The sequence below is a fragment of the Mustela nivalis genome (genome assembly GCF_964662115.1).
Source record: "Mustela nivalis genome assembly, chromosome: 3".
NCBI classification, from domain to species: Eukaryota; Metazoa; Chordata; class Mammalia; order Carnivora; family Mustelidae; genus Mustela; species Mustela nivalis.
In genome coordinates, this window is record NC_139022.1 from 2,546,567 (window position 1) to 2,561,702 (window position 15,136).

At 37.4% G+C, this 15,136-nt stretch overlaps 1 pseudogene across 1 annotated transcript; it reads right to left on the bottom strand.

Moving 5' to 3' along the window:
* Positions 1 to 6,321: 6,321 nt before the first annotated feature.
* On the bottom strand, positions 6,322 to 6,914 carry LOC309861254 (S-phase kinase-associated protein 1 pseudogene; annotated as a pseudogene). Its single transcript has one exon. The product of its transcript is annotated as an S-phase kinase-associated protein 1 pseudogene (transcript).
* Between the last annotated feature and the right edge of the window lie 8,222 nt (positions 6,915 to 15,136).

A 15,136-nucleotide genomic window follows, 5' to 3' on the forward strand; every position in this document is an offset into this window, starting at 1 on the left:
ACACTTAGGCTATTCAAGTTGAGAGTGATTATTTAGAGATGAATTTTATTGACATTGTGTTACCTGTGAAGTTTTGTTTCTATAGATTGTCTTCACGTATTTCTATTAAATGATATTCTTGGGTTTTTCCTCTTTTATAGAACCCCCCCTTAATATTTCCTGCAGTGTCGGCTTGGTGGTCACAATCTCTTTTAATCCTTGCTGGTTTGGGGAGCTCTTTATCTTTCAATCCATTTTGAATGTCAGTTTTGCTGGATAAAGTATTCTTTGCTGCATGTTCTTCTCATTTAATGGCATGAATATGTCTTGTCAGCCCTTTCTGACTTGACAGATTTCTGTGGCCAGGTCTGACATTGTTCTGATAGGCTTTCTTCTGTACGTAAGGAACCTCTACCCCCTAGCTTCTTTTAAGAGCTCCTGTCTAAAATTATTATTGCTTTGTTTCACATTCATATGTCTCGAGGTGTTTCTAGATTCTATGTACTTGGGGGTAAATCTTTCTGCATCTAGGACACAAATGCTGGATCCATTCATGGTATTGGGAAAATTTTCATGGTGAATTTGTTCAACTATATCCTCTAGTCTTCTTTCTTTCTCCTCCCCTTCAGGGATTACATTACATCTGAAGCTGGAATGTTTCATGGGGTCATTTGTTTCCCTAATTCTGTTTTAATGGCTACTAAGACATTTGTTCCAGGCTTCCTCCTGATCCTTTTTCTCTATATGTTTGTCCTTTGGATCACTAATTCTATTTTGTTCTTCAGTTACCCTAGCTGTTAGAGAATTTGGATTAGAAAGGAACTCATTGAGAGTATTGTTAATATTGTGCCTGGTGGCTTTCACTTCTTCCCTAATCAATTCCATTTTTTCATTAAAAGCTTTCTTCAACCTCGCTATTACCTGGATAATCGTTAGCTTGAATTCCCTTTCCAACATACTGTTTATGTCCATATCCAATAGCTCTGATGGAGAGGGCACTGTCTCTGAATGTTTCCTCTTTTGGGCATTCCTCCTCCTCATAATTTTGGTGAGATATGGCTGAGCAAATGTGTAGCTGAATATATCAACCATGGTGCAGGTAAGGTGCACTCTGGAATACTTCTGAGCAATTGAGTGTACACCAAAAAGAAGGAAAAAAGAAGAAAGAGAGAGAGATATGGGGGGAAAAAAGAAAGAAAAAAAAAAGAAAAAGAGAAAAGAGAAAGCCCAGCCCTAATGGGACCCAAAGGTCAATTTATAAAGTATACAAACAAAACCAGAAAAACAAAGTACCAACAAAAGTAGATGACAAGGTTGGAAAAAAGTGTGGAGATTCCTCATGAAATTAAAAATAGAGCTTCCCTATGACCCTGCAACTGCACTACTGGGTATTTACCCCAAAGATACAGATGTAGTGAAAAGAAGGGCCATCTGTACCCCAATGCTTATAGTAACAATGGCCATGCCACCAAACTGTGGAAAGAACCAAGATGCCCTTCAATGGATGAATGGATAAGGAAGATATGGTCCATATACACTATGGAATATAATGTCTCCATCAGAAAGGATGAATACCTAATTTTTGTAGGAACATGGATGGGACTGGAAGAGATTATGGTGAGTGAAATAAGTCAACCAGAAAGAGTCAATTATCATGTGGTTTCACTTATTTGTGGAGCATAAGAAATAACATGGAAAACAAGGGGAGATGGAGAGGAGAAGTGAGTTGGGGGAAACTGGAAGGGGAGGTGAACCATGAGAGACTATGGGCTATTAAAAACAATCTGAGGGTTTTTAAGGGGTGGGGATGGGAGGTTGGGGGATCCAGGTGTTGGGTATTAGAGAGGACACAGATTGCATGGATCACTGGGTGTGGTGCAAAAGCAATGAATAGTGTTATGCTGAAAAGAAATTTTAAAAATGTAGATGACAAGAAAAAAAGAAAAATAAATAAGAACCCCATCAAAATGAACCCCAAGTATAAGATTTATATACTACCAGAACAAAAATAAATATACAAAAACTCTGACAGAATAAAATGATGGGTGGGTAGTTATAAATTCTCATTGTGGGGAGGAAGGCTATTTTGATTCTTCCTTGCTGTATCTTGCTATCTTTGTTAAAGTACTCAACTTTCCTGTTATAAAGGGGATTAAAACTGGTTTACATATAAGGGTAGCATTGACTGTCAAAAGGGGATTACCCTGAAGCTTATCTCTATACAAATATTTAAATAAAATAAAATAAAAAGCAAAACAGAGGTGTATGTATCAAAAAATTTCAGGTTAAAAGATTATTATGGAATTTGATGTACTAAAAATCTCATTCTGATGGTAAATAGGTTAAAAATTATATAAAAATGAAAAGAATGAGAATAGTGGGAACAAATTAAAAATAAAAGTTGTATCTGTGAATCAGTGATGGCTGTCCTCTTGTATTTTTTTTAGCTGTTTTTCTGGGGGTGGACCTGCTGTATGATTTTAGCTAGTCTTGCTAATGTTGTGTCCTCCTACCCCCATCAAGGGCCTGGGCTCTGTGTAAACATGTTTTTCAGGCCTTTGTTCTCTAGAGGAATTTTTTTTCTTTGTTTGTTTGTTTATTTGTTTTTTCTCCCCTTGGTGGCTCTTGGCGATTCTTTGGAGGTTTAGATGAAAAAAAACTGCACCCAGTCCTCCATCTCAGAAAGAAGCCTCAGTCTGTTCCCCTCTGGGTGCACCAGAGAACATAAATTCCCCCTCTGTCACTTGCAGAGCATGTCTCCAGTCATGGTCTCAGGGGTCACAGGAACTCTCTCTTGTATCCAAAACCATGAGAAATACTAGCCTCATTTGTCTGGGCAGGTCCCAACCAGAAAGAGCACACTGAAATTTTCATGCTGGCCCAGTCTGGGAGTGTTCAGGATCTTCTGGTCCTAGAGAGCACCAGCTAGTGACTGCACAAACCTTTTTCAGGAGGGTATGGAGCGTGACTCAGACTCTGGTCATGAAGCATGCTTGCAGAGAGCAAGAGGCTGTGGTTCTAGAGAGTGTCAGCTGGTGTCCACACCAGACTTTCTCATGGGCACAGCACCCAGAGGCTTTTGGGTGCACCATTGGCTCAGGGACCAAGACGTGGCTTCTTCACTGTACTCTCTGTTTCAGTGCCAGCAGTGGCCATCCTGAATTCATGGCCTAAGTCCCAGTCTTTAACCAAAAAACTCCACAAATTTCCCCCCAATTCCACCAATTTCCCCTTAAGATCTTTTGCTCTTTTTGATTTCTTTCAAGCATACTCAAAGTTAATGCTGGCATCACAGGGCATTCTCATATTGGGGTATTACTTTCCAATGGGTTGCTTCTGGTGGCTCCCTCCCACTTTTGTTTATCTTCCAATATCAGCCCAATGTTCCCACTCCACTTTACCTGTCCACTGGCATCTTCTGTCCCTGTAGAGATCCAGAAGTGTATAATTCTATTTTTTTTAAGATTTTATTTATTTATTTGACAGAGAGAAATCACAAGTAGATGGAGAGGCAGGCAGAGAGAGAGAGAGAGAGGGAAGCAGGCTCCCTGCCGAGCAGAGAGCCCGATGCGGGACTCGATCCCAGGACCCTGAGATTATGACCTGAGCCGAAGGCAGCAGCTTAACCCACTGAGCCACCCAGGCGCCCTCCATACTGTTTTACAGAATGGCTGCACAAGCTGGCAATCCCACCAACATTGTAGGAGGGTTCCCCTCTCTCCACATCCTCACAAACACCTTTAATTTCCCAACTGGTCAATTTTAACCAGTCTGACTGATGGGAGGTGGTATCTCACTGTGGTTTTGAGTTATAGTTCCCTGACCCCGAGTAATGTTGAGTACTTTTTCATTTCTATGTTGGCCATATGGATGTCTTCTTTGTAAAAACGTCTTTTTGTGTCTTCTGCCCATTTTCTAATTGTTACTTTATTTTTGGGTGTTGTGTTTGATAAGTTCTTTATAGATTTTGGATACTAGATGGAGAGACAAGATGGTGGAGAAGTAGGGGGCACTGTTTCAACCAGTCCCTAAAGTGAACTGATTATCTACCAAAGAACTGTGATCACCTATGAAATCAGCCTGAGATTAGAATTATACACGTCTGGATCAGACAACAAAGAGAAATAAATGGTATCCAAATTGGTAATGAAGTAGTCAAACTCTCTCTCTTCGCAGATGACATAATTCTTTATATGGAAAACCCAAAAGACTCCATCCCCAAACTACTAGAACTCATACAGCAATTCAGAAATGTGGCAGGATTCAAAGTCAAATAAGTGGCTTTCTTATACACTAACATTGAAACTACAGAAAGACAAATTAGAGAATTGATTCCATTTACTATAGCACCAAGAACCATAAGATACCTGGGAATAAACCTAATGAAAGAGGTAAAGTATCTGAACTCGAGGAACTACAGAACACTCATCAAAGTAATTGAAGAAGACACAAAAAGATGTCTTAGGCTCTGAAACAGCCAGAGAACAAAAGCCTGAAAAAAAAAAAAAGTTTCCTCAGAGCCCACCCCCTTGAGGGGGCCGGCCGGGAGGACTTAAGTCAGGGAACATTGACTGAAAACCCACATGGCAGGCCCCTCCCCCAGAAAACAAACCAAGAAAGAAAAAAAAAAAAGAGGAAAAAAAAAGGACTACAAGAGAACAACCACTACTTCATAGGAAAACTTTTATTTTTCATTCATTCCCACAATTCTGGTTCATTTTTTTAATATATAGGTAATTTTTTTAACCTAATAACCATCACAGCGAGCTATCCAGTACATCAAATTCCATAATAGACCTCTAACCTGAACTTTTTGATACATACACCTATGTTTTTCTTTTGCATTTCTATTTTTTGAATTCCTTCTTTTTTTAAGTTTTAGTTTAGTATAGTCTAGTTTATTCCTTTTTATTTTTATTTTCTAATATTCATATAGAGTTAAACTTTAAAGTAATCCCTTTTCCTCAATCAATACTACCCCTATAGGTAATCTAAATTTTTTCATCTGAGACAGCATATGGGACTTTATTAAGTCAGATACAGATTCGAGGCAAACAAGAAATGAACTATAAAGGCAAACTACTATCAGCAAATAACCTGAGTGAAAACAGCTCACAGTAAACATGAAGAGAATGCAGTAAGACTACATGTGAATACAGATGATGCTAAATGGGAAAGCAAGTAAAAAGGGAACACAAGGAGGAAAGAAAGGAACAATTTGGAAGCCATCTTAAACACCAGGACAACTTCGTTCTACTGTAAACAGGGGCAGTGCAGTACTGTACAGCCACACAGATCAGTTAAGAACTGAAGTACTGGTTCCAGTGAACCAGATCATGACAATCAGGAGAGACACAAGTCTATCAGAACCCAGCTGCTAGGTCAGCAGCATCCAGCAAGCTAGGACATGAACTTCCTGCAAGCTGTCTCCAGCTACATGACCACACATATACTTAACTCATTTAGTAAGTGAAGAGACACAGTTAAGTACAAAAAAGCAAACCATTTACCACCTACTACATAACTTATATTTATTGAAAGTATCTTGCATTCGTGATGGATGCTTTCTATGTTTTTTCAGACACTTTAAGGTTAAAGGTTAAATTATTTTTTTTTACATGCAAGCAGTGTGAAGTTTCCCCCACATGGGATCACTGATTATAAAAAGATAACACACTGCATGGGTTATTTGTCTTTTTAAATCGAAAAGCTAACAGACTGACTAGTTACATTTCCCCCCCAAACCACAAATTTAGTAGTAACTGAGTCTCTAGCCAACATATTCAAAGCTGAGAATTAAAAATGCAAAAACAAGTCCTTAGATCCAATTAAGGGAGCCCTGCTACATACAGGCTAATCAATACCAGTGGTACTCCTTGACTCCAGGAAGCTGGAAGACACCCTAATAATCCAACTCAAAACATTTACCTCAAGTAGCCTTTTTCCAGTTTCCAACTCATGAATAAAGATTGTTAATTCTGTTTCAGAAATCTTTTTTCATCTTGTTTTATTTACAATGCCAACTTTTAAAAGGTCATTAAACTAAAGTTAACTAGACAATAATCTAGGCAGAAATCGCTTTACAAAGAGAAGGAAAGCCCAAAATGCCACCTTCTACAGAGAACTCACAGTTCAGGTTTATTTAGAGCAAAGAAAAAAAAAAACTTTTGATTGTATTAGAAGAAACTCAGCCATAAGTTTGGAATCTGTACTCAAACTACACATGCAAGGAGGACAATATTCTGCTTAAACAACTGATTTGCTGCTGCCATTTGTCTAATATTAACAATTATAAACAGAGCAGTGAAACTAGTATTTGGAACAATCATACAGTGTTACAGTGTCAGGAATAACATTTCACTTCTCTTCACACCACTGGTTCTCTTTGCATACCTGGGCTTCCTCTTCATCAGTAAAGTCATTTTTGATATTGAAGGTTTTGCGAATCTCCTCAGGAGTTTTCCCCTTGATCATATTGGCAACAGTCTTGCATGTAACATCAAGCAAACCTTTGATGTCTAAGTAGGACGGAGCCAGAATAAGTTCAAATAGTGTTCCTTGGTCAATTTTCAGAAATTCTTTGTCCCAAACTGGAATATCATCTGCCCTCTATTCTTTGTTCTCATCATCCTCAGGAGGAGGGGGGTCATCCTTGTGGTGGGTGCACCACTGAATGACATTTTTTAATATTGCTGCATTAACATTTGGTAGAGGAACTGGATCGTCATCTCCTTCATCATACATTCCCAAATCTTCCAACATGGTCTTAATAGTCACAGACTGTTTGGCGATTTCAACATCAACTTCAAATATCTCTCCATTGGAACTCTGCAACTTAATTGAAGGCATGGTGCTCGGTCTCAGGCCGACTGCGGGTCAGAGGCTGACAAAAACACAGCGGCCTCCAGGACGTGGGGAGAAAAGCGGAGAACAAGGTCACTCAGTAAACTAATTTTTAATCCCCCTTTATCTTAGGAAAGTTGAGTCCTTTAACAAAATATCAAGATACGTCGAGGAAGAATCAAAATAACCTTCCTCGCACACATTGAGAATTTATAACCACTCTCCCATCTTTTTCTCCAACAAATGTTTCTGTGTTTTTGTGTTTGTCCTGATAGTATATAAATCTTATACTTGGGGTTCTTCTTGACGAGGATGTTCCTTTATTTGAATATATATGTACATTTTTTATCATGCCATATACTTTTATCATCTTTTTGTTTGTCTGTTTTGGTTTGTTAACATCATAAATCTGACATTGGGGCCCATTATGGCTGAACCTTCTCTTTCATCTTCCTTTTCTTTCCTGTATTTCTCTATATTTCTTTTTTTCTTTTTCTTTTGTCTCTCGTTGGGGTGGGGAATCCTGATTGCACAGAAGTGTTCCAGGGTGCACTTTGACTGCACCACAGTTACAAAATCTAGCTACATCTGTTCAGTCATCTCTCACAAAAATGACTAGGAGGAGAAATGCCTAACAGAAAAAAATACAGAGGATAGACCTTCTGAAACAGAGCTAACAGATATCAATATAGACAATATGTCAGAAAGAGAATTCAGGCTAACAATTATCCAGGCAATAGCTAGGTTGGAGAAAGCCATGGATGACCAAACAGAATTTATTAGGGTCGAGCTGAAAGCGAACAGACAGGATGTGCACAATGTTAGGGCAGAGCTTAAAGATACCAGGGAATGAGTTCTCAATGCTCTCAATGAGTTCTAATCTAATCAAAACTTTCTCAAAGATAGGATAACTGAGACAGAAGATAAAATTAGTGATCTGGAAGACAAACAGATAGAGAGAAAGGATGAGGAGGAAGTTTGAAAAAAAAAAACAGATTAGAAACAACGAAAACAGAATCAGGGAAATAAATGATGCCATGAAACGTTCCAATGTCAGAATTATTGGAATCCCTAAAGGGAAGGAGAAAGAAAGAAGTTTAGAAGATATAGTGGATCAAGTCCTTCATAAAAATTTTCCCAATCTCAAGAATGGAACCAGTGTTCATGTACTAGATGCTGAACGGTCTCCACCAAAGATTATACATTCCAAAAAAAATCACAACACCTGATAGTCAAATTGAGGAATCACAATTGTAGATATGATCTATTGAAAGTCACCAGGGCAAAGAGGTTCATTACTTACAGAAGAAAGCCCATCAGAATAGCATCAGACCTGTCCATAGAAACCTGGAAATCCAGAAAGGCTGGCAAAGATATATTCAGGGCACTAAATGAAAAGAACATGCAGCCAAGAATACTTTATCCAGCAAGACTGACATTCAAAATGGATAGAGAGATAAAGAGTTTTCAAGACTGGCAAAGCTTAAAAGACCATGCAACCACCAAGCCGACACTAAAAAAAAATATTAAGGGGTGTTCTATAAAAGAGGAAAATCCTAAGAATAGCATTGAACAGAAATATAGAGACAATATACAGAAAAAAAGACTTCAAAGATAACTCAATGTCAATAAAAATGTATCTATCAATAATCAATCTCAACGTGAATGGCCTAAATGCGCCCATAAAACGGCACAGGATTGCAGATTGGATAAAATGACAGGACCCATCCATATGTTGTCTGCAAGAGACCTATTTTGAACCTAAAGAAACACCCAGACTGAAAGTGAAGGGAAGGAGAAGCATTTTTCATGCCAATTGGTCTCAAAAGAAGGCTGGAGTATCGATTCTTATATCAGATAAATTAGACTTTAAACTAAAGACTGTAGTCAGAAATACAGAAGGACACTACATTATCCTTAAAGGAATTATCCACCAAGATAATCTAACAATTGTAAATATCAATGCCCTCAATATGGGAGCAGCCGATTACTTAAGAAAACTGTTAATCAAGATAAAGAGTCATATTGATATGAGTACACAAATTGTAGGAGATCTTAACATGCCTCTCTCAGAAATAGACAGATCATCGAAGCAGAAAATCAATAAAGAAACAAGAGCATTGAATGACACATTGGATCAGATGGACCTCATAGATATATACAGAACAATCCACCCTAAAACAACAGAATACTCATTCTTCTCAAGTGCACATGGAAACTTCTAAAGAATAGACCAAATAATGGGTCACAAATCAGGAGTCAACTGATACCGAAAGACTGAGAATATTCCCTGCATATTCTCAGATCACAATGCTTTGAACTGGAGCTTAATCCCAAGGAAAAGTTCAGAAGGAACTCAAACACCTAGAAGCTAAAGACCACCTTGCTTAAGAATGCTTGGATCAACCAGGAGATTAAAGAAGAACTGAAGCAATTCATGGAAACCAATGAGAATGAAGAAATTTCAGTCCAAAACCTATGGGATACAGCAAAGGTGATCCTAAGGGGTAAATACATAGCTATCCAAGTCTACCTCAAAAAAATTGAAAAATCCAGAACACAGCAGCTGTCTCTACACCTTAAAGAACTGGAGATTCAACAAAAAATCAAACCAACTCCACACATAAGAAGGGAAATCATCAAGATTAGAGCTGAGTTCAATGAGGTAGAAAACAAAGATACAGCAGAACGTATCAATGAAACTAGAACTTGTTTTTTTTAAAGAATCAATAAAATCGATATGCCACTGGCCACACTAATCCAAAAGAAAAGAGGGAAAGCCCGAATTCATAAAATTATGAATGAAAAGAGAGGGAGATCACAACTAACACCACGAAGTAAAAACAATCATCAGAAGTTATTATCAACAGTTATATGCCAATAAGCTAGCAACCTTGAAGAAAACGATGCATTCCTGGAAAACTATAAACTCCCAAAATTGTACCAGGAAGATATCAACAACGTGCATAGACCGATATCTAGTAACAAGATTGAAGCAGTGATCAAAACCTCCCAAAAAACAAGAGCCCAGGACCTGACGTATTCCCTGGCAAATTCTACCAAACCTTCAAGGGAGAAATAACACCTATTCTCCTGAAGTTGTTTCAAAAAATTGAAGCAAAAGGAAAACTTCCTACTCTTTCTATGAAGCCAGCATTACCCTGATCCCCAAACTGGGAAAGACTCTACAAAAAAGGATAATTTCAGACCAATATCACTGATGAATATGGATGCTAAGATTCTCAACAAGATCCTAGCCAACAGGATCCAATAGTACATGAAAAATATTATCCACCATGACCAGGTGTTATTCATCCCTGGGCTACAAGGATGCTTTAACATTCGCAAATCAATCAATGTGATACAACAAATTAATATGAGAAGAGAGAAGAACCACACGGTCCTCTCAATTGATGCAGAAAAAGTATTTGACAAAATCCAGCATCCGTTCTGATTAAAATGCTTCAAAGTATAGGGATAGAGGGAAGATTCCTGAACCTCATCAAATCTATCTATGAAAGACCCACTGCAAATATCATCCTCAATGAGAAAAAGCTTGCAGCCTTCCCGGTGAGATCAGGAACAAGACACGGGTGCCCACTTTCACCAAACTTATTCAACATAGTATTAGAAGTCCTAGCAACAGCAAAAAGAAAACAAAGAGAAATATAATGTATCCAAATTGGCAATGAAGTAGTCAAACTCTCTCTCTTTACAGATGACATTATTCTTTATATGAAAAACCCAAAAGACTCCACCCCCAAACTACTAGAACACATACAGCAATTCAGCAACGTGGCAGGATACAAAATCAATGTACAGAAATCAGTGGCTTTCTTATACACTACAATGAAAATACAGAAAGGGAAATTAGAAAATTGATTCAATTTTCTAGCGCACCAAGAACCATAAGATACCTGGGAATAAACCTAACCAAAGAGGTAAAGGATCTGTACTCGAGAAACTACAGAACACTCACCAAAGAAATTGAAGAAGACACAAAAAGATGGAACACCATTCCATGCTCATGGATCAGAAAAATAAGCATTGTTAAAATGTCTATACTGCATAGAGCAATCTATACTATTAATGCCATTCCAGTCACAATTCCACCAGTATTGTTGAAAAAGCTGGAGCAAATAATCCAGAAATTTGTATGCAATCAGAAGAGACCCCGAATCGCTAAGGAAATGCTGAAAAACAAAAATAAAGCTGGGGGCATCATGTTACCTCATTTCAAGCTTTAGTACAAAGCTGTGGTCACCAAGACAGAATGCTACTGGCATAGAAACAGACACATAGACCAGTGGAACAGAGTAGAGAGCCCAGATATGGACCCTCAACTCTATCGTCAATTAATCTTTCACAAAACAGGAAAAAATATTCAGTGGAAAAAAAAACAGTCTCTTCAATAAATGGTGCTGGGAAAACTGGACAGCTATATGTAGAAGAATGAAACTCGACCATTCTCTTACACGTACACAAAGATAAACTCAAAATGGATAAAATACCTCAACGTGAGACAGGAATCCATCAGAATCCTAAAGGAGAACATAGGCAGTAATCTCTTCTATATCAGCCACAGCAACTTCTTTCAAGATATGACTCCAAAGGCAAAGGAAACAAAAGCGAAGATGAAATTTTGGGACTTCATCAAAATCAAAAGCTTCTGCACAGCAAAGGAAACAGAAAAACAAAGAGGAAACCCATGGGATGGGAGAAGATATTTACAAATGACAGTACAGACAAAAGGTTGATATCCAGGATCTATAATGAACTCCTCAAACTCAACACACACAAAATAGGCAATTATATTAAAAAAATGGGCAAGAAGATATGAACAGACACTTCTCCAATGAATACATACAAATAGCTATCAGACACATGAAAAAATGTTCATCATCACTAGCCCCCAGGGAGATTCAAATTAAAAGCACCTTACACCAGTTAGAATGGCCAAAATTAACAAGACAGGAACAATAATGTGTTGGAAGTGATGTGGAGAAAGGGGAACCCTCTTCCACTGTTGGTGGGAATGCCGGTTGGTGTGACCGTGTGGAGATTCCTCAAGAAATTAAAAATAGATCTTCGCTATAACCCTGCAATTGCACTCATGGGTATTTAACCCAATGATACAGATGTAGTGAAAAGAAGGGCCATATGTACCCCCAATGTTTATAACAGCAATGGCCATGGTCGCCAAACTGTGGAAAGAAACAAGATGCCCTTCAACGGATGAATGGATAAGGAAGATGTGGTCCATATACACTATGAAGTATTATGCCTCCATCAGAAAGGATGTAGCAACATGGACAGGACTGATAGAGATTATGCTGAGTGAAATAATTCAAGCAGAGAGAGTCAATTATTATATGTTTTCACTTATTTGTGGAGCATAACAAATAGCATGCAGGACATGGGGAGTTAGAGAGGAGAGGGTTGTTGGGGTAAATTGGAAGGAGAGTTGAGTCATGAGAGACTATGGACCCTGAAAAACAATCTGAGGGGTTTGATGTGGCCAGGGTGGTGGGAGGTTGGGGTATCAGGTTGTTGGTGTTATAGAGGGCACGGATTTCATGGAGCACTGGGTGTGGTGCAAAAATAATGAATACTGTTATGCTGAAATTAAAAAATAAATTATAAATAAATAAATAAATAAAATAGAAAACTATGGGTAGCATTCTTTATATCAAACAAATAGATTTTAAATCAAAGAATGTAATAAGAGATGAAAAGGAACACTATATCATTCTTAAAGTGTTTATCCAACAAAAAGATCTAACCATTATAGATATTTATGTTCCTACCTTGGAATCAGGCCATTATATAAACCAAGTAACAACAAAAATAAGAGACACATTGATAATAATACAATAATTGTTGAGGAATTTAATACCCCAGTCTTAGCAATGGTCAGATCGTTTAAGCAGAAAATGAACAAGGAAACAAGGACTATTTTTTATTATTTGATAGACAGAGAGGTAGGCATAGAGTGAGGAAGGGAAGCAGGCTCCCTGCCAAGCAGAGAGCTTGACATGGGGCTTGATCCCAGAACACTAAGATCATGACCTGAGCCAAAGGCAGATGCTTTAACACACTGAGCCACCCAGGCACCCCAAACAAGGACTTTGAATGACAAACTGACCGGTTGGAGAATATATATATATATATATATATATATATATATATATATATATGGAGAGAGAGAGAGAGAGAGAGCATTCCATCCTAAAGTGATAGGATGAACATTCTTCTTGTGAACACATTAAACATTCTCCAGAATAGATCTCATACAGAGTCATAAATCAGGACTCAACAGATACTGGGATCATTCCCTGCTTTTTTTGAGACCACAAATCTTTGAAACTTGAACTCAATCACAAGAGGAAATTTGGAAGGAACTCAAACTCTTGAATGTTAAAGTTCATCATACTAAAGAATTAATTGGTCAACCAAAAATTAGGGAACAGTTTTTAAAAATCATGGAACAAATGCAAATTAAAGCTCAACTGTTTAAAACTTTAAAGATGCAGCAAAATATGTCCTAAGAGGGAAGAACATAGAAATACCACTTTTCTCAAGAAAGCAGAAAAATCTCAAATACACAAGCTAAACTCACTTATGAAGGAACTGAGAAAGAATAGCAAATGAAGACTAAACAAAGAAGGTTGCAAGAAATAATAAAGATCAGAGCAGAAATTAATGAAATAGAAATCAAAGAACAGTGGATTAGTCAATGAAACTAGAATTTGGTTCATTGAAAAATTAGAAAGATTGATAAATGCATAGCCAAATTTATCAAAAAGAAAAAAGAAATGACACAAATTAATGAAATGCTGAATGAAAAAGGAGAGATCACAATCAACACCAAGGAAATACAAACAATTCTAAGAATAAATTATAAAAAACTCTATGCCAACAAATTAGGCAATGAGGAGGAAATTAATGCATTCCAATAAATGTATAAACTGCCAAAACCAAAACAAGAAGAACAGACCCATAACCAGCCAGGAAATTGAAGGGGTTATCGAAAATCCCCCAATAAACAAAAGCCCAGAGTCAGATGCCTTCCCAGAAGAATTCTACCAAATATATATTTGATAGAATTCTATATATTCTACCTATATATTCTATCTCTCTATCTATCTGTATATAAAGATTTTATTTATTTATTTATTTATTTATTTATTTATTTATTTATTTGATTTATTTCAGAGATCACAAGTAGGCAGAGAGTCAAACAGAGAGAGATGTGGAAGCAGGCTCCCTGCTGAGCAGAGACTCTGATGTGGGGCTCAATCTCAGGATCCTGAGATCATGATCTGAGCTGAAGGCAGAGGCTTTAACCCACTGAGCCACCCAGGTGTCCTTCTACCAAATATTTAAGAAGAAAAAATACCTAAATTCTGAAACTGTTTCAAAAATATTAATGAAAAGAATAGTCTCAAACTTAAGCTCAACATTACCTTGAGCTTAAAACTATCATCCACACCAAAAGGGATAATTTTAGTCCAATAACTCTGATGAACATGGATGTCAAAATTCTCACAAGACACAAGACAATAGGACCCAATACTACATTAAAACCATTAAAACTATTATTCGTCATGGTAAACTGGGACTTATTCCTAGGCTACAAGGGTGGTTCAACAGTTCCAAATAATTCAATGTGATACACCACATTAATTAAAAAATAGCAAGAAACATATAATAATCTCAATTGATGCAGAAAAAGCATTTGACAAAATACAGCACCCCTTCTTGATTAAAATCCTGCACACTGTGGTGATATAGGGAAAATATCTCAATATCATAAAAGCTATCTATGAAAAGCTCACAGTATTATTCAAAATAGGGATCAACTGAGAGCTTTTCCCTTAATATCAAGAATACAGCAGAGATGTCCACTCTACCACTATTGTTCAGCATTGTACTGGAAGTCCTAGTCTCAGCAGTCAGACAAAAGGAAGAAATAGAAGTCATTCAAATTGGCCAATAAGAATTCAAATTATTACTCTCAGTGGCTGGCACAATACTTTATGTGTAAAACCCAAGATACTCAACCCCAAAATTGCTAGAACCCATACAGCAATTCAGTGACATATCAATATACAAAGTCAATCCACAGAAATCAGTTGCATTTTTATAGTTTAACAGTGAGACAGAAGAAAGATAAATTAAGAAACCACTCCCACTTACAATAGCTCCCCAAACCATAAGATACCTAGGAATAAATCTAACCGAAGAGGTAAAGTATCTGTATTCTAAAAACTAGAAAACACTTGTGAAAAAAATTGAGGAGAACAAAAAGAAA